Consider the following 25,954-nt stretch of genomic DNA (forward strand, 5'->3'; position numbering starts at 1 on the left):
AAATCTGGCCCCCTGTTATTAAGGAGAAAAAATGTTGGCCCTCATCACTATCGAAGTTGCCCAGCCCTGATATATATATATATATATATATATATATATATATATATATATAGTGTGTGGTAGGCAAGTGCAAATTGGCATCTCAAACAAGTTCTCCTTTTTCAATATCATTTCATATCTGTCATATGATTTCAGCTTCATTCCTTGTCCAAAATTGTCTAAAATAAAAGTTATGCTGTGTATTTACAAAATCGATACTGGTACGCTGCACTACAATTGCAGCCTCATTGTAGTGAAGCAACAGTGTGTTGCTTTGCCACACAGATTTTGATAGCTGGTCAACTAAATAAAACAGGCGGTGTGCCAAAGATGTAGGCTGTTTTAATGAAGAAAATTTTGATGCCATTTTTACCACAAGTCCCCAATTTGGTGCCCGTCAATCAAGATCCAAACGGAATAAGTATAATAGAGTAAGACAACGATGTAAAATTAAAACAATTTAATAAGAGCAAAGGTTAGCCCACTTCCAATTTACAGTTAAATTCCTTATTGAAAGTTTACTTATTTAAAACATTTTGATATAAACTACGCAATCTTTGAAAACACGTGGTGCTACCGTTATATAGAAGAAAAAAACGCTGACACGGAAATGCAGCGTTTTTTAGTTTTCTCCTGTATTAACAGGATACAAAAACCGTTAATGTAAATCTGACATTCATTTTCATTAATAAATTAAAGTTGTTATTCTGTAATTGCACTGGTGAGTTTTATCATTTTCAGTGTTAAAAATGCGCCAGCGTCATTAAACGTATAAATGCAAGTAACGTTAGCCTACAGATAAAACAATATATGTCGTTTAACGTGAACAAAAACTGGTTCAATACAATCTGGTCATGATTTTAAAATATTACAAAATACCCTGTTATACAGAAAATTAGTATTTAGTCTTTCTGAGTTAGTTATTTTTTCCATTCTGCCTCAGCGTTTTCAGTCATTTGTTTGTGCGCCATAGTCTTTGCTATCTGAAATAATGGCATTAAGTTCTTTGAATTTTTATATTAGCCTAATTTAATTAGACGTTAAGGTTTAGAAGCGCTTCTTCTTCATCCTAAATCAGTACTATAAAGGGTGTAAACAAACTTACCAAGAATTATTTATAGTTCTCAATTCTGGAAAATGGCGTCTTAAGAAAACTGCTTTCGGTTTCACTCTGATCTAGTGATGTCCGGTTCGCGAACGAATCGTTCTTTTGAACCGGTTCTTTTTAATGAACCGGTCGAACCAGTTCACCAAATCGGACTGAATCGTTCGAAACAGTTCTCCACCACTAATCCACAAATTACTAAAGTTACTCACTTTTTGACGTGCCTGACACTCCCTCTGACTCGAAATAAACCAACATCCCGGAGTTATTCAGTTACTCCAACAGTACACTGACTTAACCTGCTGTAAAGAGAGAACTGATGATGATGATGATGATGAGCACGAGCAGCAGAGCAGTTGATATGAGTGCGCATGCGCGGCGTACACGAACGAACGTACACGGCCTGCCACCTTTCTCGTTCTCGAGTCAAGAATCGGTTGCAACGGTTTTCGGATCACCAGTACACAACCGACAACCGCTTCTTTCGGTTGTCCGATTTGAGAACCGATAAGCTGATGATACTGCGCATGCGTGTAACTTTTCAAGAGAACGGCTGCGTCCGAAACCGCCGTAGGAATCGCAGTAGGCGAGCAAAAAGAGTAGGCGAAAATTACCTGGGTGACGTACTAATTCTCGCGAGATGCGGACGTGCGTCTACTTAAAGTGCGTCCGAAACCGCCTACTTCTCTACTATATAATAGGGAAAAAGGAGTAGGCGAGCAATTAAGTATGTCAGAAACCTCAGTAATCATAAATGAGTAGTCGAGAAGTTCCCGGATGGCCTACTGCTTCCGCCCAGATTCTGAAGTGTTCCTCGATCGATACTTTTCTATCCCAGGAGGCCACGGGAGAGGATACGTCGTAATTGAACACGGAGGAGAAAAGCAGCGCGGATGCTTTCAAATGTGAGTATTGAAAACTAAAAACACGGTTCCTTGTAATAAAATAGCATTTGTTGAACTACTGTAGAGTAAACCGCTGAATGTGTAAAGATGCTAGACACTATAGTTGTGATTTTACAGTAAAAACACGATTTATTATGATAACAGGGGAGCTCTAGTAAACACACATAACTTAATTCTCCGAAGTGGATTTACATATTCTAAACCACATCTTAAAGGTGCTTATTAAATGTTCATTTAACATCTGACAGGAACATCTTCATTAAGTACTATGGCTTATGAGTGATGGATTATGTATGAGTGATGTATGTGAATTCACTGTTGTCAACACTGCTTACATTACATGAATGAAAATAACGTAAATAAATAAATCTACATAAAATAAACATAAGTTTAATCTGTTTTATTTGTCCATTAGTACTGTTGGTAAATTAAGGAACATTTGTATTGGATAAAAAGAGAGTTAACACATCATCAACATGTAAATGTAGATTTAAGCACATAAATCTCAGAGGAAACTTGAATCTTGTCTGGATGTTACAGGGACAGATGATCACACGTGTGTTTATCCGGTGATAAAGGAATGCTGCCATCAAAGGCTTTGAGTGAGGATACTACAGAAATGAATAAGTCTATTTAAATCTAAAGTCTAGTTTATTTTAATTATTGTAATTTAAACAGAGTTATTACAGCACTTTTCTGAATCTTGATTTCTGTGCATTTGCTGCAGAGCTCTGTGGTGAAGCAGGACCTACAAGACAAGGTGACTGCAGCAAAAAAGAAAAACCTGAAACAAAAATATAAAGTAAGATCGTTTTGTTACTTCTAATACAGAAATCAAATGACACTGTGCTGTTAAGATGACTGATTTTGTATTATATTTGTGCATTATTGTAGGATGTGAAATGTCCTCAGACTGGTGTGAGCACTGAGGATGGAGAGCCACAGCAGGTCCTGGAAATGGTGTAGAGCCATGGACGAGACGCTCCATCACTCCTCAAGTCAAGTCAAGTCACCTTTATTTATATTGTGCTTTTTACAATGCAGATTGTGTCAAAGCAGCTTTACAGTGATAAATGGTATGTAATTTTGTCAATGTAGGCAGATGCAAAGCACTGTTGAATATCAAATGTCAAGTGACTTGATCAAGAACACACTGGAGGTGATGCTGCAGAGATTGAACCAGCAACCTTCTGCTGACCAGCTCAGTGGTTTAGCCCACCACACCACAAAAGTAATGAAGGTACGACAAAAATTAGCAAGTAATTGTAAAAATATTAAATGAAATATGGTAAGAAACAGAATGCTGACATTAATGATTTGTAAAATGTTTTAATCTGTTTATTTAGTCATGCTGATGGAGAGCACATGAATGTTTGCAGCAGACACAGCAGCAGCCAGATTGTCCTGCACATCTTCTCCCACTCTTGGTTCAAGGTTGGGAGAAGGTTGTCATCCTCTGGATCAACGATGTCCCCACTGAGAAGAGCAGCACTGAGGGACATGATGGATGAAGGTGTTCATCAGCTGCTTCATCAGAATAAAGATGCAGAATTGGCACAGCTGTGTTGAGATGGCAGTAGGATTGTAAATACATGATTGTTAGATCAATAAATTTGAATAAAGCTTTGTTTCATGTGTTGTTGACTTGTATATGCATTTATTTATTGTCATTATTACTTTTATTAATTCTTTTACTTTTTTTATTAATTATGCTATTATTATCAGTAAATTTATATATTTTATTAAGCAATGAATTATTGCATGAATTGACTGTAAATTGAGATGTATTCACATCAGCTGTATTTGTCTAATGTGTATTCATGCATAGCTATGTCATATGACAAAACATTACGTTTTGCTTGTTTTACTATAGAAGTAAAATGAAAAGTAATATAATGAAGTATTGGTCAGCATTTATCAATATCATTGTGTGTAAGTGTTGGGGTGGGCTAGCAAAGCAGTGAATTCTGGGGTAATCTTAATTTTAAGTAGTTATACTTACATTTTTTTGAGTATAAAATCAGTCTTCTCCAAAGGCGAGATCTTCGAGCAGCTGCTGATATCTTCTTTGGCTTCAGACATTGATAACACTGAAGAAAACCGAACTAGGTAACAATAAACAATAATAATGACAAAAAACAAACGTGTTTGTAAACATCATAGTTTGAGATTATATACACGGACATAAAGCATGATGATAAGGTTAAATATTTTGAATACATCATAATGCATAAAAGTATTTATTATTTATAAGCCTGAGGGATGAAACTAGAGCTAATTCAAGAAAAAAAAAGAAAACAAATGAAATGTATGCCACTTTTGCTTGTGGGTGAACATTTTTGCATATAAAATAAAGAAATTAACAACATATTCAACAAAAAATAAACTCACATTATAAAAATATAAGAACTTTAACCCAAAATATACAGGTGCTGGTCATATAATTAGAATATCATCAAAAAGTTGATTTATTTCACTAATTCCATTCAAAAAGTGAAACTTGTATATTATATTCATTCATTACACACAGACTGATATATTTCAAATGTTTATTTCTTTTAATTTTGATGATTATAACTGACAACTAAGGAAAATCCCAAATTCAGTATTTCAGAAAATTAGAATATTGTGAAAAGGTTCAATATTGAAGACACCTGGTGCCACACTCTAATCAGCTAATTAACTCAAAACACCTGCAAAGGCCTTTAAATAGTCTCTCAGTCTAGTTCTGTAGGATACACAATCATGGGGAAGACTGCTGACTTGACAGTTGTCCAAAAGACGACCATTGACACCTTGCACAAGGAGGGCAAGACACAAAAGGTCATTGCAAAAGAGGCTGGCTGTTCACAGAGCTCTGTGTCCAAGCACATTAATAGAGAGGCGAAGGGAAGGAAAAGATGTGGTAGAAAAAAAGTGTACAAGCAATAGGGATAACCTCACCCTGGAGAGGATTGTGAAACAAAACCCATTCAAAAATATGGGGGAGATTCACAAAGAGTGGACTGCAGCTGGAGTCAGTGCTTCAAGAACCACTACGCACAGACATATGCAAGACATGGGTTTCAGCTGTCACATTCCTTGTGTCAAGCCACTCTTGAACAACAGACAGCGTCAGAAGCGTCTCACCTGGGCTAAAGACAAAAAGGACTGGAATGCTGCTGAGTGGTCCAAAGTTATGTTCTCTGATGAAAGTAAATTTTGCATTTCCTTTGGAAATCAGGGTCCCAGAGTCTGGAGGAAGAGAGGAGAGGCACACAATCGCCGTTGCTTGAGGTCCAGTGTAAAGTTTCCACAGTCAGTGATGGTTTGGGGTGCCATGTCATCTGCTGGTGTTGGTCCACTGTGTTTTCTGAGGTCCAAGGTCAATGCAGCCGTATACCAGGAAGTTTTAGAGCACTTCATGCTTCCTGCTGCTGACCAACTTTATGGAGATGCAGATTTCATTTTCCAACAGGACTTGGCACCTGCACACAGTGCCAAAGCTACCAGTATCTGGTTTAAGGACCATGGTATCCCTGTTCTTAATTGGCCAGCAAACTCGCCTGACCTCAACCCCATAGAAAATCTATGGGGTATTGTGAAGAGGAAGATGCGATATGCCAGACCCAACAATGCAGAAGAGCTGAAGGCCACTATCACAGCAACCTGGGCTCTTATAACATCTGAGCAGTGCCACAGACTGATCGACTCCATGCCACGCCGCATTGCTGCAGTAATTCAGGCAAAAGGAGCCCCAACTAAGTATTGAGTGCTGTACATGCTCATACTTTTCATGTTCATACTTTTCAGTTGGCCAAGATTTCTAAAAAATCCTTTCTTTGTATTGGTCTTAAGTAATATTCTAATTTTCTGAGATACTGAATTTGGGATTTCCCTTAGTTGTCAGTTATAATCATCAAAATTAAAAGAAATAAACATTTGAAATATATCAGTCTGTGTGTAATGAATGAATATAATATACAAGTTTCACTTTTTGAATGGAATTAGTGAAATAAATCAACTTTTTGATGATATTCTAATTATATGACCAGCACCTGTATTAGTTGTACTACAATTACAAAATTACTGGCAGCTGTTTCTTCAACAAGACCACAAAATAAGCAAGTGTGATCAATATCAAGATATTTACAGATAGATGAATTAAACCTGTCACTCATATCTTTTAAGTTGTTGCGCTTGTGATAACGTCGTAGGTCACATGATAACGTCAACATGGCGGATTATTTTCGGATCTCATTCATACTCAACGAGATTTGGCTATTAAGTACCTACTCTTTTAGCGCTCGTTAAGTAAGTACTTATTGAAATTAAGTACCTACTCATTGAGTAGGCGGTTTCGGACGCAGCCAACGAAATGCTAGTTAGTCAAGTTTTGCTGAACATCGGAAAGTGTGATAACACGAGAAACTTTCTCGTAATAATGAGAAACTTTCTTATAATTATGATTTAGTATCTCATAATAATGAGAAACTTTCTTATAATAATGACTTAGTTTCTCATAATAATGAGAAACTTTCTCGTAATAATGACTTCGTTTCTCATAATAACGAGAAACTTTCTCATAGTAATGAGAAACTTCTACGCATGCGCAGAGCAGCGGAGCAGAAGGGCGTGGCACGCTAGCGACATCCGCTGGTCAAAGTCTCGTAAATGCGAGAACAGCAAACATGGCACGTTATGCAAAACAGTTGTTTTCGTTAAAGTAATCTACAAAGTGCAGACTATCTATAGTATCATTAAATAACATCAGTTATTATAAATCATCAGTATATCTTCCTACTTTTCCATGCGCACGAGAAGGTGGAACGCAAAGTGGTTTCCGTGGTAACGGTGGAAACTGTTGCATGAACGCGACGGCTTACAAAACTGTCAGATTAACGAAGGAATATGACATGTATTCGTTAAGTTTAAGTGCAACGTCTTCATAAAATGTGTGGGTTTATGTGTTAACGTTAACACGTATTTCGCCGATGAGTCTAGGCTATTTGATGTGCAGGTTTGCCTAGACAAGGCGCTGGAAAGCTTTTCTAATATAAACCGGGTCCTAAAGCACTTGCCCAGTCATAAACCTTCATTCCAGTGATATTCCTACAGAAAACACCTTTTAAGATGTTTATGACTCATTACAATGTATGCAAAAGACAGCTTTCCAGGTGAAGCGTTCTTTAACAGACTTGGATATGTAGGTGTGTGCTGTCTTATCATTCCTCTATCTGTTTGAAATCCATGGATCACCACTCTGTGTTTCTGCTTGTTCATACACAAAAATACAAATGAATAAACGACTATATCCCGTCTCATGGCTACTGATAATTTATCAATAATGTTATTTATTTAATGATATTATAGATTACACTTTTGCAGAACGTGTCATGGTTGCGGAGTTATCGCATTTGACCAGCGGATGTCGCTAGCGTGTCACTTCTCCGCTGCTTTGCGCATGCGTAGAAGTTTTTCATTATTAGTCATAAGTCATAATTACGAGAAAGTTTCTCATTATTATGAGAAACTAAGTCATTATTACGAGAAAGTTTCTCATTATTTTGAGATACTAGTCATTATTACGAGAAACTTTCTCAATATAATGAGATACTAAGTCATAATTATGAGAAAGTTTCTCATTATTATGACTTACAGAATTATATTTTTTTACACAATTGTGGCGGAAACGGGCTTCCATACGGTTGAACTTACAATTACTTTAAAATGTGTTCAGATGTTGTTGTACAAGCATACTTACGTTCAAAACAGTTCTTCATGATACGCAGCACGCCTCGCGTTTGATGCTATAGTTTGAAGTGGCTGCTTGCGTGCATGCGTGGATTAAGTCATTATTACAAGAAAGTTTCTCATTATTACGAGAAAGTTTCTCATTATTATGAAACGTTAAGTCATTATTATGAGAAAGTTTCTCATTATTACGAGAAAGTATCTCATTATTACGAGATGTTAAGTCATTATTATGAGAAAATTTCTCATTATTACGAAATGTTAAGTCACTATTTCGAGAAAGTTTCTCATTATTATGAGATGTTAAGTCATTATTATGAGAAAATTTCTCATTATTACGAGAAATTTTCTCATTATTATGAGATGTTAAGTCATTATTATGAGAAAATTTCTCATGATTACGAGAAATTTTCTCATTATTATGAGATGTTAAGTCATTATTTCGAGAAAGTTTCTCATTATTATGAGATGTTAACTCATTATTACGAGATGTTAAGTCATTATTATGAGAAAATTTCTCATTATTACGAGAAAGTTTCTCATTATTATGAGATGTTAAGTCATTATTATGAGAAAATTTCTCATTATTACGAGAAAGTTTCTCATTATTATGAGATGTTAAGTCATTATTATGAGAAAATTTCTCATTATTGCGAGAAAGTTTCTCATTATTATGAGATGTTAAGTCATTATTATGAGAAAATTTATCATAATTACGAGAAATTTTCTAATTATTATGAGATGTTAAGTCATTATTATGAGAAAATTTCTCATTATTATAACTTAAGAAATCATACTTTTTTTACACAAATGTGGTGGAAACGGGCTTCCATACAATTACATGTGTTTTAAAGTATGCCCACCCACCAATTTCACGTAGGCTACTCCGTCCTAGGACTTTCATCTTCACCACACTGCAGAAGGAAAAGGCCAGAAAATGAACGCTTGAGCACGTATTTTTATGGAAACGTATTAACTAAAACGTAGCTTTATATCTTGCAAATAGCATCAGAATAAAACATATAAAGTGAAAAAAAGAAAAGAAAACTTAACCTACCATACTCTTGTGGGCTTTCATCTTCATGATGAGTCTGTCATGCGTGAGGAGGTGTGTGTGGTTGTTTTTCACGGTCATTTAGTACTGTATTTGGATATACAGTAGGCTAATATTTTCCCAGAATGCATTGAAAATCTACAGTAACATACTGTACACAGCTTATACAGTTGGAAACTGTTAAGAATACAGTAACAAGCTGTGAAAATGACAAAATCTACAGCAATATGCTGTACTCAGATTCTACAGTAGGGAACTGTTGAGAACACAGTATAATACTGTGAAAACAACGGAAATCGTTTACACTGTATGTTGAAAGATACAGTACAACTTACTGAAACGGTCATATCTCTTGTAATCGCTCAATCAGTGTTTCAACGGTGGAAAGACATCAATGAAACAGCTTGTAAACAATATGTCACGTAACATTTACCTCAGAAAAGCCATTCAGTGTCCACAGCTTGTTAGTTCGCCAGAGAAATTAATTCTTTCGCTTAATATATGCACTGTATTAGCCTATATATTCATTATATTTTACTTAACCTGTTAGTGATGTCTTGATTATTTAATGTATGCTTAAATAAACTGTCATGAAAATGTAACAGGAAGTTGTTGTAACTCAAGCATACAATGTCCAATCTGCCTCAAACTTCACATGTTTGGTAAGTGCCCTGGCCTGAAGACATCTACATGCCAAATTTAGTTATAGTCATAGCACCACCAGCTGGTGGTAAATACAAATGACTGACGTAGTCCTCCTATATTTGCATACTTAAATGCATATTGCCCACCGTGCTCTGTTTTCCTAAAGCCACAGGGTGGTGGTGGTGGCACGGGTGCGAGGTCCCTTTCATCGCTGCTTGCAGCTTTAATTTCAATGGTGTAACTGCATATCAGCCACTACAGTGGACACTAATGCCTGTTTGACACTGGATGGGCAAGCAGTGCGGAGGCAGCGCAGAAATTGTGCATATGCAGAGTGGGAGCAGCACGCGCCCATTGTGCTTTCACATTAGCAGTGTTTGTTGCACGCAGCTGCAAATACAGATGAGTATCATCCATTCTGTCACCTTTTCGGCTGTTCTCCTCCAACCATTGTCTGTGACGTGCTTTGATTATGATGGGCAGCATACTCTGCTGCAGTGCGACAGTGTTCCCCTCTGTCCCACACACATTTGCATAACATCCTGTATATAGGTAGTTTAGGCTACATGATAAAAGTAATCTTAAAGTTAAGAAGATATGCCTCTAGTTTTAATCATGCAGGCCTTTGAAGTTTGGGCAAAATAACTCCTGCAGTGATGTGTTTTTGTGTATTTTATTTATTTTTTCACAGCACTGAATGTCATATGGTGATTGTGAAACACGAAAAACCTCACGTACATGATTTTATGGTGAAATTTGTTATTTTTCATGTTAATCAGGTTAATTTTGATCAAGAATCAGCTTGAGCGGCACAGCAAAAATAGACTTGGCACCAAAATGATCGTGGCACTGCCGCTACTGCTCTGCTCCTGTGACGGGCTGCTGTGCCGCCTCTGCATGCGGTATAAATGCTCTAATCAGTTAACATGGGCGTCAGAAAAAATGTGCTCCTTATGCTCTGTTTACCTGTGTGGTGTGAAACCAGACTAATCATCACTGCATAGACTTCCACCCAGTGGCCAGCAGTTGTAATTGCAACCAAAATTTCTTCCAACGAAGATGGCCAACAGACAGCAAAAAAAGTTGATCATGGCAGGAAAATTTTGCCAATCCTTCTATCATAGAAGAACCTCACAAGAAAAAATATGATGACATGCAGGCATGATGCAGAATGAACCAGCAGGCTGCTCTTGAATCGCTCTCGCAGTACTTTGATGCCATACGTCACAGTCACATGGCGTCGGGGCTGTCTCAAGTCGGACAAAATTTCGAAATTCCCTCATGTTTCATTGTTCTCTCGTCTAGCTTTGATGTTCCCTGTACCACTGTTTGAGTGTTATGTCAGGTCAAGTCATGTCAAGTTATGCTTAGTCAAGTCTTTGTTTATTTTGTACATGTTTATGTTAAATAAATACTGCACATGGGTTCAGTTCAGCTTGCCTTGATACATTACACATTATTTATCTTGCAGGGTATTTACTGTAAAAAATAGTTTGTGCAGCTTAGTTCTATTGTGACCCTGTGGGACGCCACCTCTGTTGAAACACAGAGAAGTGACCAGAGTTTGGCCATGGAATCCCTGGCCCCAGTTCATCAGAGCAAACATGTAAATATATTCCATGATGCTGCCTGATACAAAAGACAAGCTACATCTGTATGCAGTCTCTATTTTTATAGGCTATACCCTGAACTTAACAGCATACAGAATTAAATTGTTTGTTAAATAGCATTAAACCAATACATTTTTTTTTTTTTCACATAATACACAGTTTTATTCTTTAGTCTATTATCTACATTTTCATAAATATACATTTGCTCATATACATGCCATCCACCGGAGTGGACAATTGAATAACTTCCTGGAAAAAAAAAAAAAAAAGCAAGAAATATTTCATTTGATTCAACATAGAATTTATTACACATACTCTTTTGGACCATGAGGGTCAGTAAATGATGACTGAATTTTAATTTTTGAGTGATCTAGATACCTTTAATATTTGAAATTATTTTTTTAATGAAATTATACTCTAAATAAGAAACTAAAACTGCCAGTAGGTGGCGGTAAATGTCTTAATAATTAAGTGTGCCTCTCAATCAGCTCCCTAGTTCAGTAGTCGGGGCACTGATCAGGAAGTTGGCCATATTCATTTACATGATATACTGATTCACAACCTAGGAAGCTAGGGAGCTGATTGAGACACAGGGTTCAATCATTCATTCATTCATTCATTCATTCATTCATTCAAATGGGTCATTCATTCAGGAGTGAAGTAAATAGGCTAGTTCTCTTTATGAATGGTCCATTGAATCATTAGGCTTGTTGGACTTGAAGCAGCACTGTTTGGTTTATGCCGTTATAGTACTGTGAGAGCAATTGAAGAGCAGATGGCTCTGTATGCTTTTGAATCTCTCTCGCAGGTACTTTGATGTCATAAACCAATCAGTGTGTGCTTCAAGTCCAACAAGCCTAATTCACCCAATTCGTTAAAAACGTGGATTCAGAAATGAAATGCCGCTGTGTGTTGCTTGGAGAGGAACAGTTCTGCTTTGTCTTTATATTTTCGCTGGCAAAATTGAGCAAAACAGACAATACTGTGTCTAAAATAAAACAAAATCAGTTTCACATTTGCACTCATGCTATTCTGGACAGAAAAACAGCGCTCATGTGATATTGCACTTGTTGCTATATCATATGATGCATTCTAAATATAAGAAAAAAACTCAAACAGAGGAATTTTTGCCCCATATCTTGAATTTTAGGGACATTCTAACTACATTCCATAGGCTCCATCATGCAGTGAGTTGTTGGTGAATGGGGATCGTTTTGACAATGTTGTCGTCTGTATGCGAAAAACGCAAAGGAAAACTTTTCCTTTTTTAGTACATTGATGTTGTGTAAACGTACCCTAAGTTTGGTTTTGTTCTGTTCCTGTTTGCCTGTGTTCTCAATCCTTGTTTATTTCTATAGTTACTGATCATGCCCTAGTATGTTTCCATAATAACTGATTAGTTTCACCTGCATTTCATTTAGCTCCCTTTAGATGATGATACAGGTGGCAACTTTTTGAGCAACGTTGCCAGGCGATGTTGTTTGGGCACTTTCCCATTGAGAATGAGCAAAAAATGTTGATCTAAAGTATCCAGATAGAAATTTGTTGCCTATTCTCAATGGCAAAGTGCCCAAGCAACATTGCTCAACAACTCAAAAAGTTGCCCTGTGTATCACCTTTTGTTTGCCCTGTGTATTTATATCCTGAGTTTTAGTTACTCCTGGTCGTTTCTTGTTAATGTATGGTGTAATTGTGTAATGTTGTTTAATACAAATGCATTAACTTGTTAATAAGTTTAATAAAGACTGTTTTTGTTATCTCCTTCATCTTCATTGTGCGATGCCACAAAACGTGACAGTCGAAAAAACCTGAAACACATATAAATTATCCTCTTTCACATCTGTCACAATATTTTAATTTATGTTGTACTACCAAGCACTGTCCGGAAGTCAGTGATTTCAACTGGTCCTCACACTAGTGATGAAACTCTTTAGTTCTCCTGACTAGCTAAAAACCAAAAACCTAATCCTGCTTTCACATTACAGAGGCAGTCTGGTGCTATGTCCACTTAACAGATTACAAGGGTTATTTTCATGTTCTCATAATAAAATCACCGGTGTTGTTGTTGTTTTTTCTTTCAGAATCTCAATATCATCTTTGCCTGTGGCAGTAATAATGGAGGGTTCTTCTTCCGAACTGCAATGCTCTCAAATAATACACTGGAGATTACAAATAAAGTAAGGATAATATTTGTGAGCATATTGTTTTAGCACTTCTACAATCCAATGGACTTTTTTAATTTTTGCAAGAATTTGTTCTATGAAATTATTGTGATGAATCAATATTCTTTTTTTCTTTTTTTTCAGCTTAATGTAACCAATATCCAGGGTTTGATAGAGTCAAGCTTGATACAGTGTGTTTTCAACATCCCCATTAATGGAATCGTCATCAGTTTCCTAAGCAATGCCAACGTCACAAATTTTCAAAATCAGCAACAAGTTTAATGTATTCCTTGACATCTTGAAGGGTTCAACTAGTGGTAAGTTTGTTTATATTTCAACACATTACAGGTTGTTATAGGATATGTAGCTAATGCTGAAAGAAATACAGTGAGGGTCCACTGCAAATACAGTGTCAGTGTTCTGTGTTTGTTTCCCTGTGTCACATGTTCTTTTGTTCAGTTTTCCCGCCACTAGTTTGTTCCCTGATTTGAGTTCATTAGTCCCAGGTGTGTCCTATTAATTAGGCTTTTTTTCCCCCTTTCTTTGACTTGTATATATTCCCTGTGTTCTCCCTCAGTCACTTCGTTCCGAGTCCAGAGGCGACTCTCTCCTTCGTTCCGAGTCCAGAGGCGACTCTCTCCTTCGTTCCGAGTCCAGAGGCGACACTCTCTCCTTCGTTCCGAATCCAGAGGCGACACTCTCTCCTTCGTTCCGAGTCCAGAGGCGACACTCTCTCCTTCGTTCCGAGTCCAGAGGCGACACTCTCTCCTTCGTTCCGAGTCCAGAGGCGACTCTCTCTCCTTCGTTCCGAGTCCAGAGGCGACTCTCTCTCCTTCGTTCCGAGTCCAGAGGCGACTCTCTCTCCTTCGTTCCGAGTCCAGAGGCGACTCTCTCTCCTTCGTTCCGAGTCAAGAGGCGACTCCTTTCCTCGACCACAGTCCAGTTCCTGTGTTTGCTCCAGTCCCTGAGCCCATTCCTAGCCCAGAGGACGTTATAGTGTCTATAATGACACTGGCAATTGTGTGTGTTTGGGCCACCCACACACTGACTCGTGCCCCTGAACAGCGTCCGGTGACGGCTCCAGTCCCTGAGCCCGCTCCAGTGCCTGAGCCCGCTCCAGTCCCTGAGCCCGCTCCAGACCCCGCTTTAGCCCAGAGACCGATAGCTCCCTCTAAGATTTTTTTTGGGGGGCGCCATACACCCGTAGCCAGAGTGGCCGAGCCTGGCGTCCAGGCTGAGGCCACAGAGGCCGCAATGCCATGGCCCGCCGATCTTCCTGACCCGCCATGGGCCCCCGAACTGCTTGACCTGCCATGGCCCCCCCCGAACTGCCCGATCCGCCATGGCGGCACTCTGGAGGCTCCCTATCCCCTGAGCCACGCCCTTACCAGCCTCCACTGCGCCCACCCCCCCTCCCCGGTTGGACTCTTTTGAGGCGCGAGGTCGCGCCTTCCGGGAGGGGGGAGTAATGTCAGTGTTCTGTGTTTGTTTCCCTGTGTCACATGTTCTTTTGTTCAGTTTTCCCGCCACTAGTTTGTTCCCTGATTTGAGTTCATTAGTCCCAGGTGTGTCCTATTAATTAGCCTTGTTTGCCCCTTTCTTTGACTTGTATATATTCCCTGTGTTCTCCCTCAGTCTCTGTCGGTTCTCGCCATTGTATTACGTTTATAGTGGATGTGTGTTCTCCTGTGTATTCCCTGGTTCCTGTGTGTTTCGTCATTAAAGTCAGCATTCCTGCATATCTCCTTGTTGTGAGTGTTCCTACACCATGCCCGCTGACAACAGTGGGGTCCAAATGTCCAAGAGAGTTACCCTAAGACATCTGGAAAAGATAAAATAATCTTCTTTGGTCCTTCCATGTCCAGAAGCTGTCTCGCTAGCAACTTAGCCCATATGTAATATCAGTTGAGAAATATTTCATGATTTGCAAAAGGTTATCCATGCTTATATTATATCAGGCCTGGACTATTGCAATTCTCTATAGCTAGGTCTGTCCCAGTATTCATTAACATGCTTGCAGATAGGTCAGAATGCAAGTCAAGTAAAGTCACATTTATTTATATAGCGCTTTTTACACTTTCTTGCGTCAGGATATTTATTAATATAACTCCGACTGTGTTCATCAGAAAGAAAAAAGCCATATACGCCTAGGATGGCTTGAGGGTGAGTAAAGCTTGGGGTAATTTTCATTTTAAAGTGAACTAATCCTTTAATCCTTTCATGCATAGAGGTCACTACAGTGGACAGCTATTTCAAAAAGCATTTTCTTGCATATGCATGGGTTTTGATGAATAGTTGCACATCAACCTCTACAGTGGACCCTAGTGCATCATCCTATATATTGCCATCAAGTGGCAAGCCATTGTAAGTAGATTTTTTCCCCCATCAAAACCAAGATGCTTGATGGCCAATCAGAAATGCCAGGTTGCTCCAGAATATCGACCTATTCCTTCTATCCTAGGAGACTCTTGCAGGTGAAAAAAAAAAAAAAAAAAAATGTTGTAGCATCAAGCAATATCTAATGCCATATCACAGTTAAATTTTCCATTTATTAATTTTAGATTGGGAGAAAATTCTGCATCAATAGCTATATTTCAGTTACAATTTATACTATTACTGTGACTGATGTTTTTGAAAATACTTCATCTGCAGTAACTTTTTTGACTGTAAATAAATGTATTTGTGTTATTAGCATATAATTTGCATTAACATCAAAAACTAATGTGATTACATAATGTATATGAATTGTAATGCATTACTTTACTCGTTAGATCAAAAAGTAATCTGATTACATAATGCATGTTACTTTTAATGCATTACTTTACTCGTAACATCAAAAAAGTCATCTGATTATGTAATGCACGTTACTTGTAATGCATTGTCACAGAAGAACCAGGCTCTCTCACCACCCTGTCACAGCGTTCACCATTCCCAGAGTTCTGACGAGACACACCTGTCCACAATTACGCTTCTATCACTGACCTATTTAAGCACACACCTCATTCCCAGTCTTTGTCTGGTCTCAAACTGAGTAACCGAGTCATACCTGATTTCCTTGTGTGATTCAGCGTATTCTCCCGTTTCCTGCATTCTCCAAGATCTACCCCGTTTCTCCTGAAGAAAGACTCCGTCCATTACCTTCCTACCGCTGTATCCATGTCTGCTGGATATTTCCCCGATTCACGAGGTGTGTGCTACTAAATTGTTCTCCACTTGACATTCTGTGAACTCGCATCTTGCACGTTTAAAAAGAACTGTATTATTGCTTCATCTCACTGCTTCAGTTAAAGTATCCTGTTTTCTCTGTACTGTTAATAAACTGCTGCTACTTACCATCTGTTCTCTGAGTCTTTCTGTTACATGCGTTACTTTACTCCGCATTTCAAAAAGTAATCTGATTATGTTATGCATGTTACTTGTAATGTGTTACCCCCAACACTGCTCATTTCAGATGTGATTGAAAACACCCGATCACTAGGTTTTCTCAGAGGAGAGCTATGTTAGAAATGTGTCCATCTTGAACATAATCAGAATTATCAGCTAATTGTTACAGAATACAGACTCACAACAAGTACTGTGATAATGAGAAACAGGTTTATTGAAAGCAGATGGTTATGGACACAAGCAGGTGAGTATGATTACTGAAGCAGTAGATAAATGGCGAATGAGAATACTGACAGTTCTCTTACGTTGCAGATGGTTGAGGAGATCGTGGATGATGGCAGCTGGAGCACACACCTTGGCGAGGAGAGTGGTGAGTAGCTAGAGCTCGATGGAGAAGATGATGGAGTCACGGAAGACCAGGAAGACGATGGAGATACAGAGGATCAGGATAGACGATGGAGGAATATAACATACACTTGTCAGAGGTAAGTGCTGACAGATAAGAGAGTCCTTATTCAAACGAGACCAGACAAAGTGCCAGGGTTGATGTGTGTGCTTAAATGCTGCTTGTGGTGATGAGTTGATGATGTGCAGGTGCGGGTGATTAGTATTCAGGTGACAGCAATCTCTGTGATTGGGTGATGATGGAGCCTGGCTGATCTCTGACCGCTTGATGTCCTATGTGGAAAGCCAAACCTTATGTCCCGGCTGAAAGGTTGGTGTTTCGGCTCTCAGAGCATCCGCTTGGGTCCTCTGTCTGCAGGTGGTGATGTGCAGCGTCCCAGACCCTCTCACTCTCTCGGAACCAATAGTTGACAGAGGGGACTTTGGATGGTTCCCCGGACCATGGGAACAGTGGAGGCTGGTAGCCGAGCATGCGCTGGAAGGGAGTGAGTCCAGTAGCAGGCTGACAGAGGGAGTTCTGCGCGTACTCAGCCCAGCCTAGGAATTGGTTCCAAGAGTTCTGTTGGCTATGGCAGCAATCTGGACATCCCTGGATGAACCTTCTCACGTCCCTGGCCACGTTGGGCCACCAGAAACGATCTTGTAGCAGTGAGAGGGTATGTTGGCTCCTGGATGGCTAGTGCCCAAGGATGAATGAGCCGAGTGTGTGAGATGGGTGCGTTGGGACCTGGGGACATAGGTGCGGCCTGGTGGACACCCTGGCAGATATGGTTCAGAAACATTGGAGGTAGAGAGTTGCTGATGTATGGACCACTGGATGGGGCAAGATGGGCTCAGGCTCTTTTGATCTTTCCTCAGAAGTATGGAGATGTGATAGAGCATCTGCTCTTAGATTTTTTGTGCCTGGATGGTATGAGATGGTGAAGTGGAAACGGGTGAAGAATAAAGCCCATCTTGCCTGTCTGGGGTTGACTCGCTTAGCGTCCTGGAGATATTGGAGGTTTTTGTGATCGGTGAGTATAGTAAACTTCTCCTTAGCAACCTCCAACCAATGTCTCCACTCCTCCAATGCGAGTTTGATGGCAAGCAATTCTGTTTCCGATGTCATAATTCATCTCTGCTGGGGATAATATCTTAGAAAAGAAGGCACATGGATGGAGACGTGCTGGATTCCTCTGCTGCTGAGATAACATCGCTCCTACCCCAGTGGTGGATGCATCGACCTCGACTATGAATGGCTTGTTGGGTCTGGATGGATCAGGAGCGGTGCACTGGTGAATGAATCCTTGAGGCTCTGAAAAGCCTGGGTGGTGGCCGATGTCCAGGACAGAGACTCGTGCTAGTTGGTTAATGGAGCGGTGATGGAGCTGTAATTGTGGATGAAGCGACGATAAAAGTTTGCAAATCCAAGGAAACACTGGAGTTCTTTAATGTTTAAAGGTGTTGGCCAGCTTGGTACTGCGTTTACCTTCCTCTGGTCCATCTGGATGTCGTGTTCACTGATGTTATAGTGAGTGCTCTGTAATCTATGCAGGGCCGCAAGCCTCTGTCATTCTTTGTGGTGAGTAGCTGGAGGTCGATGGAGAAGACAATGGAGACACGGAAGACCAGGAAGACGATGGAGTAATATAACATACAATTGTCAGAGGTAAGTGCTGACAGGTCAGAGAGTCCTTACTCAAACAAGACCAGACAAAGTGCCAGGGTGATGTGTGTGCTTAAATGCTGCTTGTGGTGATGAGTTGATGATGTGCAGGTGCGGGTGATTAGTATTCAGGTGACGGCGATCTCTGTGATTGGGTGATGATGGAGCCTGGCTGATCTCTAACACTAATGAGGGTAAATCGACATACTCTGGTGTACTGGAGGGAGCATCTGAATTGGGTTTACACAGTTTTTCCTTGACAGCACTGCCTGTGCTATGTTACTCTATCTGATTATTTGTAAGTGTGAACTCATGAAACAAGGCTAACTATTCATTAGGACCATGTGACATCACAGTGCTTTGTCGGCACCATTTTTGTGCCTGGTCACAGCTGCGTGCCCTGTTTCAGTCTATAGTCACAGCAGCTACAACTATCAGAGGAAGATCAACAAAACACTCCCAGAAGGTTCACACAAGGATACAATATGCCTGGCGAGTTAAACATTCTTATTACCACATGAACTTAAGGTGCATGAACTTGTGCATTCACGTCATTTTGAGCAGAGATAAGTTGTAATATTAAATTTGTGTAGTATAAATATCTGATTAATCTCATAGGATGCATTTCGTTGAGGTAAATAACCCGCAGCCCCGTAAACTGAAGCGCTTTGCTAGAAGGTTAATTAACTCAACAGAACACATCCTAGATGAGAGAATTCAGATATTTATACAAATTAAACATAATATTACAAATAATATTTATTTTCACAAAATCACACACAGATGAACTTGAACTAAGTTACGAAGGCTGTGTTCGAAATCGCCCCCTGTTTTATAATCATTTGAAACTTAGCAGACTGGCAGCTCCAGTAGTAATGAAAAGATTGATCTTGAATTCCATCATGGAAACTAGCATGTATAAACCTTAATTAAACAACTGAATAATCAATTAAAACGGATTTTATTAAAAAGGATTTTTATTATGGAAAATGCATGAGATGGTCCTCACTGCAGAATACGAGATCCAGGGGGCAAGGTTGGATCCAGATCCAACTCCTCCCACTTTACATATGAGAAGTGTCTCGCTGCAGCCTGCAGTGGACATCCAACCTGGCCCACTTCCAAGTGTGATGTCTGAAGCCAGGCCAATGCAACCGATTCTTAGGATTTTATTGGTCATGTCAATCACAGTACTGATTGCCTACACCAAACACTTATCCTTAAACCTACCCGTCTCCACCCCCTGGATCTGGATCCAGCCTCACCCACTGGATCTCCTGTACTGCAGTGAGGAACTACTGGAATGCATGGAAGATTCAGCTGTTGCTTCATCTTCTGGCAAGACGCAGGAATTCATTCAGAGCAACCCTCAGAGTGATTTATGGGTATTCTCTAGCCGTTGAGCGTACATCGGATGTACGTTCCGTATTGCGGTGCATTGTGGGATTAAATGAGTGCACTCAATAATGTCCACTATGGTTTTGGATACCACTACAAATGGCTGTACCCTCAAATAGTGCCCTATTTAAGGGTATAGGGGGCGATTTCAGACACAGCCAAGGAAAACAGGAACTAAACACAGGTAGTGAAACAGCAGAACAAAAGGAACAGAGAAAACACTTCAACATAAGAGTCCTTAAAATCTTCAGAGTTCTCATGATATATATATATATATATATATGTGCACAATTTGTCATGCCCATTGGAGCCTCATGAATAGGGCACGCATGCACTAATAGCTCTGAAGTAAACTAACCCTGGAACAGAACCTACTCCAGAGCAGGTTATGTTCAGAGAGTAAGTTGCTATGGCTACTTACATACCCTGAAAGTTACCTCTATCTGCTTACTTACCCTTTAACATACCCAGGTTTGTCACTTTCTGAAATACTGAAAGAAAATGTCTGACTATATCAATGCATGTGAATCAAACAAGTAGGTCTAATAATTTATATAGGTTTACAAAGAGTTCAAATGAATACACATAAGCTTAATTTGTTTAAAAACGTTATATATTAATGCATGTATTATACTTATATTAATTTAAAAGCAAAGTTTAATATCAATTGTCAATTAATATAATAATTATATGAATATACTATATAAATGAGGCTATACATAATTATAATTCATATAATTGTCACAGACACGCCAGGCTCCACAGTCACCCAATCACATCGCACTCCCTCTCCTGAATACTAACAAGCCTCACCTGACACCAATCCACAGTCATCACTACAGCCACATAAAAGACACACCAGTTCACACAGTCACTGTCCGGTCTCGTTTACACTACCCCGTGTTAAACTTACCTCCTGGACTCCCTTGCTCTCCGTTTACCTGTCTCCAGCGTTCTCCGTTATTCCCTGTATCTCCTCGTCTCCAGTGTTCCTCCAGTGTGTCTTCGCTCCCTCGTCTCCAGACATCCACGCTATCTGTAAGAAACATCCAGCCAAGTATCAGTGCCAGCTCTTCATCATTCTGCTCTGTCAATCTGCCTTCACTTACCTGCATCCTGCTCACGCTCTGAATTACCATCAATAAACCTGTTAAACCCGTATCTGTGTCTCCGTCCCCTTCTGTACGTAACAGAAGACCGGACCAACACCGACAGCATGAGCACCCCGGATCCCATTCAAGAGCTGGTCACTGTTCTTCGTCGCACTTTCGCCAGCACCTCCACGGTAACAACACCAGCGAACACTTCCGCATCCACCGCCGCAGTTCCTTCACCTCCCGTGGTCGCCAGTCCCATGGCCAAACCGGCGCCCTTCTCTGGTCTGGCGGAGGATTGCAACGGTTTTCTCCTGCAATGTTCGCTGGTCCTGGAGATGCAACCGCACTTGTACCCTGACGATCGCTCCAAAGTAGCCTTCATAATCTCTCAACTCCATGGAAAAGCACTGCGATGGGCTGAACCTTTATGGAATTTGAACAACCCTGTTGTATCATCCTTGTCCAATTTCACAACTCATTTCAAGGAAGTTTTTGGCAAACCCGCCTGGGACTCGTCGATAGGTGAGAGATTATGCAATTTAAAACAAGGTGCACTAACTGTGTCTGATTATGCCCTCCAGTTTCGTACCCTCGCTGCTGCAAGTGGCTGGAATGAGCAGGCCCTCATCACGACATATCGTCAGGGCCTCGATCCACGTGTGCGGTTGCATCTCGCTGCATACGAGGATTCCATCGGGCTCGAGAAATTCATTCAACTATCCATCAGATTCGCCACTCGTATGCAGCTGTGCTTAGAAGAGCACCAGGGCCAGCCATTATTCCCCGCGTTTTCCCGCCAGCCAGAGTCCGTCAGCCCTCCAGAACCAGTTAATGACAACATGCAAGTAGAGCACTCACGTCTTTCAGCGGCTGAGCGACAGAGGAGGCTGACCCAGAATCTCTGCCTGTATTGTGGTGGTGCCGGGCATTACATCGCCGAATGCCCCCTACGTCCTGCTCGGCCCATGGTGAGTGCCATTCTGCCTGCCCTGAATAGAATGAAACCACTCACAATTGAAGTAACACTTACTGCCGCCAAACTTTGTTTTTCAGCCTGCGCGCTCCTCGATTCTGGGTCAGCTGGAAATTTCATCTCCGGAGCCCTCTGTCGCCAGCTGCATCTCAAGACCACTCCCACGCCGAAGATCTACCAAGTCCACGCGATAACAGGAAAACCACTACGGAAGGTGCGTTACAGCGTGGGACCTCTTCGCCTCCAGGTGGGAGTGCTTCACATGGAAGAGATCCAGCTGCTGGTTCTGGAGGAATCTACAACTGACGTGATCTTAGGGCGCCCATGGCTTGAGCAGCACAACCCCACCATCTCCTGGAGGACAGGAGAGATCCTGAAGTGGGGTAACCATTGTTTCCAAGACTGTTTCCCTGAACTCCCCGCGTCCAGTTATCCTGAGTCCCCGAAAATCCAAGTTGGGGCGACTACTGTGGAAAGCCCCCTCGAGAACCGTTCCACAGATATCCCCGCCTGTTACTCCCACTTCAGAGATGTCTTCTGTCCCAAGCAAGCCTCCAAGCTGCCTCCCCATCGGCCATGGGACTGTGCCATTGACCTCATCCCAGGTGAGCCAGTGCCCAGAGGGAAAATCTATTCCCTATCCATTCCGGAGGAGAAAGCCATGGAGGATTACATCGACGAGGCGCTCAAGCAAGGCTACATCCGTCCGTCCACTTCCCCTGCTGCTTCCAGCTTTTTCTTAGTGGCGAAAAAGGACGGAGGCTTGCGGCCCTGCATAGATTATCGAGCACTAAACCAAATCACCATCAAGTTCCGTTACCCCCTTCCTCTCGTCCCAGCGGCCCTGGAACATCTGCGCGGCGCCACTGTGTTCACCAAGCTGGACCTCCGCAGCGCGTACAACCTCATCAGAATACGTGAGGGGGACGAGTGGAAAACAGCTTTCGTGACCCCTACTGGCCATTATGAGTACCTCGTCATGCCGTATGGACTGGTCAACGCCCCCTCCATATTCCAAGACTTCATGCATGAGGTGCTCCGGGAGTTCCTGCACCGGTCTGTCCTGGTCTACATTGATGACATTCTGATTTACTCCCGGAGCCTGGCCGAACATCGCCGACACGTTGCGGAGGTCCTTCAACGCCTACGAAGCCACCACCTCTTCCTGAAAGCCGAGAAGTGCACCTTCCATCAACCATCTGTGCACTTTCTCGGCTACATCATTGACCACAGTGGCGTCCGCATGGACGAGAGGAAGGTCACCGCAGTCAGAGAATGGCCCATCCCCTCCACGATTAAAGAACTTCAGAGATTCCTAGGATTTGCCAACTTCTACCGTCGTTTCATTCAGGACTATAGCACCATCACCGGCCCACTCACCAACCTCCTCCGTGGTAAGCCCAAGTCTCCTGGACCCCAGCCGCCACCCAAGCCTTTGAGACCCTCAAGACCGCTTTCACAACCGCTCCCCTCCTGGTTCATCCTGACCCTGAGCTCCCCTTCGTAGTCGAAGTAGACGCTTCAACCACCGGAGTGGGAGCGGTGTTATCCCAGCAGCAGGGGAATCCCAGCAAACTCCATCCATGTGCTTTCTTCTCCAGGAAACTCAACCCGGCGGAAATGAACTATGACATCGGCAACCGCGAGCTCCTTGCCATCAAGCTCGCCCTAGAGGAGTGGAGGCACTGGCTTGAGGGAGCTAAACACCCTTTTACGGTCTTGACCGACCATAAGAACCTAGGATACCTCCGCGATGCCAAGAGACTCAACCCCCGCCAGGCCAGATGGGCTCTTTTCTTCACCAGGTTCAATTTTACCATTTCCTACCGCCCCGGTCCTAAGAACGTAAAAGCTGATGCTCTCTCCCGTGTCCATTGTATAGAAGAGAATACCGAAGATCCAGAGCCCATCATCCCCGAACGACTCATCGTGAGCCCCATCTCCTGGTCGGAAGAGACGCTCCCCAAGACCAATGCCTCCACCAACGTTCCGCCGGGTTGCCCCCCCGGATTGAAGTATGTACCCCGGTCACGACGCACACCCCTCATCCACTCTACGCATACTTCACTGGGCACTGGCCACCCCGGGGTCAACGAAACCCTCTCGCTGTTGAAACAGCGCTTCTGGTGGCCCAGCATGCTATCCCACGTCAGAAGGTACGTACAAGGGTGCAGGGAATGTGCCATCTCAAAGAGCCCACGCCATCTTCCCTCCGGAAAACTCCTACCTCTGCCCGTTCCCACTCGTCCATGGTCACACCTAGGAGTAGATTTCATCACCGACCTTCCTGTCTCCGATGGTTGCACCTGTGTGCTGGTCATAGTCGACCGCTTTTCCAAGTCCTGCCGTAACAATAATATAAATATAATAAATAATTAGCAGCAAAAGATGAGCAATTTTGTCTCTAAATGTTTTTTTCACTCTAAACTGCTTTAATTTGGAGTGAGAGATACAGGGGGTGTGGCTTCATTTCATCAGATAAGCATCACTTTACTCACTGGTTGGTCCATTTTGGGTTTGCGATGTCTAACCCAGAATGAAACCTGCTCTGGTGCAGGTTAGTCATGTAGCATAAGTTAACATGGTTAACTTGGTGGCTAAAAACCAATCCACCTTCTTGAGCCTAATCTCAAACTTACCTAGGTAGCTATAGCAACTGAAACTGGCTTCATGCAACAGGCCACTGGTCATAACGGTTATGTTTTGATGATGACATTATCATCATGTAATGATCTGATTCACTGATATCATTCAGTGTCTAAATGATGGGAGCCATGTATGAGTTTTGATTGGTGGCTCCCATCATGCACTGCAATATGAAATATTTTTGTCACCATTGTTGAGGTTTGTATGCTAATTCTTGACGTCTGTGTGTGTTTTAAAAAAATACTTAAAATACTTCAGATTATAAAAGCACCTCTGGATATCAAGCTGTAACATCACAGATTTACTGTTATATGAAAAATTAATAAAACATTATTTGTATATCCAGCTAATAATGCTGGATGAGATCTGTGAATCAGTCCACTACCTGATGATGATAATATCATCATCAAAACATAACTATTATGACCTGGTCATATTTTCTCTTTTGCCATAACAAATGTGCTTTATAAAAACAAAGTTGCAGCAGCCAAAGAAAAACTAATTTTAAAAATTTAAAAGTCAAGAGTCCAACTACAGCAAATGCCGATCTCCATAATGGTGACTTCAAACAGAACTTTCATTAAGATATTAACCCATTAATTAATCCATTTATTCAATTATTCAAGTTAATAGATTCAAAAGTCTGGGACCACTACACTGTAAAAAAAAAAAAAAAAAAAAAGTTTTTTTTTTCTTTTTTCTGGCGATTAAGCATTCTTTTAGTTTACAGATTTAAAGTATATAAGGAAAAACCACTGAGTAACATGCTACATAACAAAATGAGTATGATTTTAATTTTTCTGCTATGAACATTTATCCTCTGGGAGAAGGTACAGAATTCCTCGTTGTAAACTGAACAGGTTCAAAAATTTGTTTGTGCCGGTATCTATTTGATTGTTGAATCTGGATCAGTGATGCCTTCTTATTTCTCATGTGTTCTTTTTTAAGATACCTGTGATTGTGTGTATGGATGTGTATGTTTACTGTGTGTGTGGTACTTTTAATACTTTAGGTGTACCAGTTGATGTTGGAATGTTGCTTTTGAGTCCACTCCAAATTTCCCTATCAGGGACAATAAAGTATATTTCATTTCATTATATAAAATCTACTACATAACAATCTGACGACAATTGTATTTCCTCATGCATTTAAT

At 41.0% G+C, this 25,954-nt stretch overlaps 1 protein-coding gene and 1 long non-coding RNA gene across 11 annotated transcripts in view; one reads left to right on the forward strand and one right to left on the reverse strand.

Annotated features, from left to right (window-relative positions):
* LOC127496803 (NLR family CARD domain-containing protein 3-like) overlaps positions 1-1,295 on the reverse strand; it is a 72,226-nt gene extending 70,931 nt beyond the window's left edge. For all 9 annotated transcript variants that reach the window (XM_051864587.1, XM_051864588.1, XM_051864586.1 and 6 more), the window contains exon 1: positions 1,145-1,295. The gene's annotated coding sequence lies outside the window, so the exon portion shown is untranslated. The remainder of the gene's footprint in view (positions 1-1,144) is intronic.
* Positions 1,296-2,055: 760 nt separating this feature from the next.
* Positions 2,056-4,459, forward strand: LOC127496805 (uncharacterized). 2 transcript variants are annotated; one of them, XR_007925373.1, is made up of 3 exons: positions 2,056-2,851; positions 2,944-3,289; positions 3,396-4,459. It is a non-coding gene; the product is annotated as an uncharacterized LOC127496805 (long non-coding RNA). The 2 variants fall into 2 exon arrangements; XR_007925374.1 differs by having other exon boundaries at positions 2,944-3,280.
* Positions 4,460-25,954: the final 21,495 nt, after the last annotated feature.

The sequence above is a fragment of the Ctenopharyngodon idella genome, chromosome 16 (assembly GCF_019924925.1).
Source record: "Ctenopharyngodon idella isolate HZGC_01 chromosome 16, HZGC01, whole genome shotgun sequence".
In the NCBI taxonomy this organism is placed as follows: Eukaryota; Metazoa; Chordata; class Actinopteri; order Cypriniformes; family Xenocyprididae; genus Ctenopharyngodon; species Ctenopharyngodon idella.